This window comes from Eucyclogobius newberryi, unplaced genomic scaffold (genome assembly GCF_026437365.1).
Source record: "Eucyclogobius newberryi isolate DKJ021-1_F unplaced genomic scaffold, fEucNew1.0.hap1 SCAF_5, whole genome shotgun sequence".
Classification (NCBI taxonomy): domain Eukaryota; kingdom Metazoa; phylum Chordata; class Actinopteri; order Gobiiformes; family Gobiidae; genus Eucyclogobius; species Eucyclogobius newberryi.
The window spans coordinates 26,059,002-26,064,363 of record NW_027316167.1 but is presented as its reverse complement, the minus strand read 5'-3'; positions in this window follow the sequence as shown (position 1 = coordinate 26,064,363).

The following is a 5,362-nucleotide window of genomic DNA, read 5'->3' as shown; positions in this document are numbered from 1 at the left end:
GTTGTTTTTAATGGCCACCTTACTACTTTGGAGGATAATCATTTTATCAGATAAATGAGGATTTCAAACAGCCTTATCTGGCGTGCACTCGCAGTAGTTTTCTTAATCCTTCCATTCTGTCTGGCTCTTTTAATTGATTCTGCAGCAGCCAAGCTTTCTTCCAGAGATAATGCACTTCAGAAAACAGGTCATGATCTCTAAATGAGAGAATTTCACTCTGTGTGTATTTACGGTCCTTCATAAACATACTCACATTTACTTTAAGATATGACCTAAGTGGGTTGGTTAAGGTAAGGTTAAGGTACACTGTCCTCTGCATTTGACCCATCCTTCAATGCTGTGGTTGGTGCAGCGCCCGAGGACCCAGGTCCAGATCTTTGTGCCAGGCTTGGTCAGGACTAAACTGAAGCTGAGGAAGAGAAACATACAAACTGCACAGAAAGGCCCGGTCCTGCTGCTGTGTGAGGCCAGAATGATGGTCATTCTGCAACAACACAACATAATTAGTAAAGAGAAGCTATGAATGTTTTTCAAGGTTTTTGAACAATAACTCACAATGAAATACATAATTACATTCAAAATAGATGATCATGGACTGAACTGAGATAGTGATGGACATTGGAAAATTGGCAAAAATAACATTTGGACTCAATTTGGAAATTGGACAAATTTGACTGACTCTAGACTCTAGACATTATTTTAATTGATCTGTGTCATGATTGTGTTTCCTTTGTTTTCTAGTTGGTGTTTTACTTGTTATTGTATTTTTTAACTTTGTGTTTTGTGTTCAATCTCTATTTTATGTTTTGAAAAAAAAAAAATTGAAAACAAAATAAAATATAGCCGCAAGCGGCAATGATCGGCCCTCGCCACGCCGCCGCCCCAATTGTCCTTTTATTACGCCTACTGCTGAATCTGTGACGCTGTCACATCTTCTCCCCTTTGTTTTACCATCAAAAAGCAATTTTATTTTGAATTCTTGGCAAAATGTGCGGCGTTGCCGCACAGACACCGTGACTCTTAGAATAAAAATGTGCATAACTTTTGATGGTCCTGAAGATGAGTCTCACCAAATTTCAGGTTAATAGGGCTGACGCCCTAAGAGGAGTTTGTGAAAGTCTAAAGTGTAAACATGTTCTGGCAATTTCCCCATTGGAATAACATGGAAGGTTTTGGTCATCGTTACGGCAAAGCCATAACAATTATGACATGGGTCTCATTGACTTTTTTGATGGGGATGCCAAAATTGAGTTGTGTGTCGAATTTCATATAATTTCGCAAAACTAAATATTTAACCTCCATATAAAATCTGTAGGGGGCGCTGTGGCTCCAAATTAATTTATTTCACTTCAAGTAGGTTTAGGGCAAAGAGTTTAACAACTGATTCTAATTTGACGCAATTCGGACTTTATCTGCGCAAACGGCAGAAATGTTAAATTTGGGAGATTTCTGAAATTCTTGCTACAGTTTGCGGCTTCGCCGCACAGAGACCGTGACAGGTATCAATGTAATTTGGATAACTTTTGATGTCCCACTCCTCAGTAGCATTTTCACCAAATTTCAGCTTTTTAGGGCCAACGCCCTGGGAGGAGTTCGTAAAAGTACGACGTTTGGAAAAACTCCGAAGTCATGTTTAGCCATTTTTGAAGCAATATGGCCGACATTTGGTTGGGCGGACGGCGTTGCCGTAATAATATTTTTTACTTCTCTTGTCACCATCTACCTCTGCGCCAAATTTCATGATTCTACGATCAGATTTTTTTTGGGTCATTTCCCATCTCTCAATGCATTTTTGGTACATTTGGGGAAGCTGACGCGCCAATTTTTTTTATTTTAGAAAAGGGAGATAGCCAGAATGTAGAGAGGCACGATTTTTAGAGGTGTGAACATTTTTGTGACTTTTCGTCAATGTTCACTGGGTGAAAAATAGGGGGGTTGGTCCCGAGAAGAAGAAGAAGAAGAAAGAATAATATTCCGATGCGAAAACAATGTTTCCCATTTTTCAAATATCATAAACTATACATTTTCGGAAAGCGCTCGCGCTTTCCTACCTCATGGTGTGGGTCCCTGGTCACTGACGGGTACTTTCGTTAATTTTGAGTGGGCTCCGCCCACTTTGTGTTTTTGGCCCTCTATACAGTAATAATGTTCAATTTTTGCATTACATGTTTATATGAACGGAACATGCAAGAGATGGGGAACGTATTTGTGAGCTACTTAGGGCAAATGAGTGCTTTATATGGGGATGACGACCGCTTCGCGGTCGTCATCTCAATGTAAAGTGCTCGTTAAGTGCGCACTTTTGCACGGGCTTCGCCCGTTTACAACGGTAATGTTCCATTTTCCTACTACTAATTAGTATGCACGGGGCGTGCATGAGTGAAGGAGTGTGTTAGTGAGTGTTTGGAAGTGGGCGAGCGCTTCGCGCTCGATTTCGTGCGCACTACGTGCGCACTTTCGCAGCCGTGCTTCGCACGGCCTTACGAGATTAATAGGCCTCTCGCCAGCTTGTGGCGCTCGGGCCTAATAAGAATAGAAGTTTAATGCTGTGGAATAATTCAGGCAACTCAATTACAATTCTATGGAGACAACCAGAAAAGTTACCTCGGGTGCATTCACTTTCACCACATCATAATGGGACTAAAGTGGGACTAAACCAGGGGCTGAAACTGAACCAGACCAGGACTAGATCAAGTCTAAAATGGGACAAAACAAAACAAAACCTATATCAGGACTAAACATGAGCTAAAACCAGGACCAGAAATGTAGTTGTGGTACAAAAGTAAAAGTTCTGTAATTTAAGGTATCTGCATGTACGTACATTTTCTGCTCCTGAGGGACAAGCTGGAGACGGCTGGTGTGGAGTATGACCTGGCAGAGTGGATCCTGGACTACCTCACAGACCGACCCCAGTTTGTGAGAGCCCGGAACTGTGTGTCTGACACTCGGACCTGCAGTGTGGGGGCGCCCCAGGGCACTGTCCTCGCGCCCTTTCTCTTCACCCTTTACACTGCAGACTTCAGACATGACACGGACAGCTGTGTCCTGCAGAAGTTCTCTGACGACTCTGCCATCATCGGACTCATCACGGACGACGATGACGCGGAGTACAGAGGACTGGCGCAGGACTTTGTGGACTGGTGTCAGCGGAACCACCTCCTCATCAACGCGGGGAAGACCAAGGAGATGGTGGTGGATTTCCGCAGACGCCACCCCACTGCCCCCTCACCAGTGAACATCCAGGGACGGGACATTGAGAGAGTGGACTCATACAAGTACCTGGGTGTTCATCTGAACCACAAACTGGACTGGACTCATAACACAGACGCACTGTACAGGAAGAGCCAGAGTCGGCTCTACCTCCTGAGGAGACTCAGGTCTTTTGGAGTGACAGGGCCACTCCTGAAGACCTTCTACGACTCTGTGGTGGCATCAGCCCTCCTGTACGGTGTGGCCTGCTGGAGCAGCAGCATCACAGAGAGGGAGAGGAGGAAGCTGGACAGAGTCATCAAGAAGTCCAGCTCCGTCCTGGGCTGTGCTCTGGACTCGGTGCAGGAGGTGGGGGACAGGAGGGTCCTGGCTAGATTCACATCTATGCTGGACCATGAGTGTCACCCCCTGCAGGACACTCTGTCCGCTCTGGAGAGCAGCTTCAGTGAGAGACTGATCCACCCTCGATGTGCGAAGGAAAGGTTCCGTAGGTCTTTCCTTCCTGCTGCTGTCAGACTTTATAACAAAAACTGTTAGTACTGAACACTCGCAATACTGACCTAACCATGTGCAATTCTGTCATATGTGCAATTGCTGTTGGAATTCATGTGCAATTCATGTGCAACCTATGTGCTGTCGTGACACATATTCATGTGCAATTACTGTCGTGATCACATGCAATGGTATTTATGTATTTATTTATTTATTTGTCTATGGGAGTTTTTATTTATTTATAAGAGATCTTCTACTGAAAGTGTTTTTCAGACTTCCTATAAGTGATCTGTTCTTCTGTATCTACCTCTGTATCTACCTGCGTTGCACCAATGAAATTTCCCCATGTGGGACAATAAAGGAATATCTTATCTTATCTTATCTTATCTTATTTGACAGAAAAGGCTTTTTACTTTTACATCACTATATTTGAGAGTAGGTATATGTAATTTCTACTAAGGGTTTACAAATAAAAAGTACTTTCTGGATGGTTTGAGGGGTATTTTTAGCACATTCATGGTGAAATTTTACCTAATGGTTTTGCTTAAAATCCTCAATTTGCGCAAAACATTAAGAAATTGATTTTAAATGAAATAGATCACCACCATTTCAAAAAAGAAATCTGAGCAAAATACTTTAAAAAGTAACATTTGAAACATGTACTTTAGATTTGTATATGTGATACTTTAAAGCACCAGCTGTGCTTTTATTTAAGTAAGAAAACTGATTACTTCTTCAACTGCTGCAAGTGTGAAAGCATCTTTAGGTTTCATATCACTGTTTCACGGCACATAAAACAGTGGCTTACTTAAGCAGAAGACTAGTACAGCATGTTTTTCAAAGTGATACCACTGGTACAGATGCTGTGACATCCTTGGATGCTACTCTCACCCCCAGACTTGGTCACAAACTGTATTAGATTTAACTACACTAAGTGCCCTATGTCTTAACATAATTCAAACTCAGCCAAGCATGGAATTTAGAGCACAGTGATTATCCAGTAACAAATATGTGTAGTAAAACAAGTGTTGGAACATCCATGCTGTACTGTGTTGGGCCACGATAAGGCTCATCCTCTAAGACCTGCTGCTGCCACCTCTCCACCAGCCGTGAACTCACCCATGGTCCCACAGGCCGCTGGGGAAAAGCCGTTTATTCCACGTGCTGTGAGTGCTGGTCTCGGGATGGGGGGCTGTGTAGTGCAGGGTAAAGCCAAACAATTCTGGTGAAATAAAGCTTTTTGTGTGATGAATAAGCAGAGCGGGCCCTGTCATTTAGGTGAGGTGCATTACAATATAAAAATCACCTTTTTTACACAGAGCTGAATATTGTTTTATGTTTGACCCAAGGCGTAATAACAGGGCAGAGTTCAGCCTTTATCTTTCCCACATGTTTCAATGCATGTAGAGTTTATGGTGAGGACTCAAATTGTATGTTTACCTCACAAGGAATACACAAAACTCCACCATTTAAGTCTTATAAACTGAATTCTGGTCTGTCACCATTCTTAGCTTTTGATTAGTTTTGGAAAAAGTTGAAAATTAACTAAATTAAGTACAAAAATACATAAAAAATCACAGACATCACATTCCCTTTTACTGTCCCTAAAGTAGACGGTAGTAAAGTTGAAGTAGTCTATATGTTGATTTTATATAATATG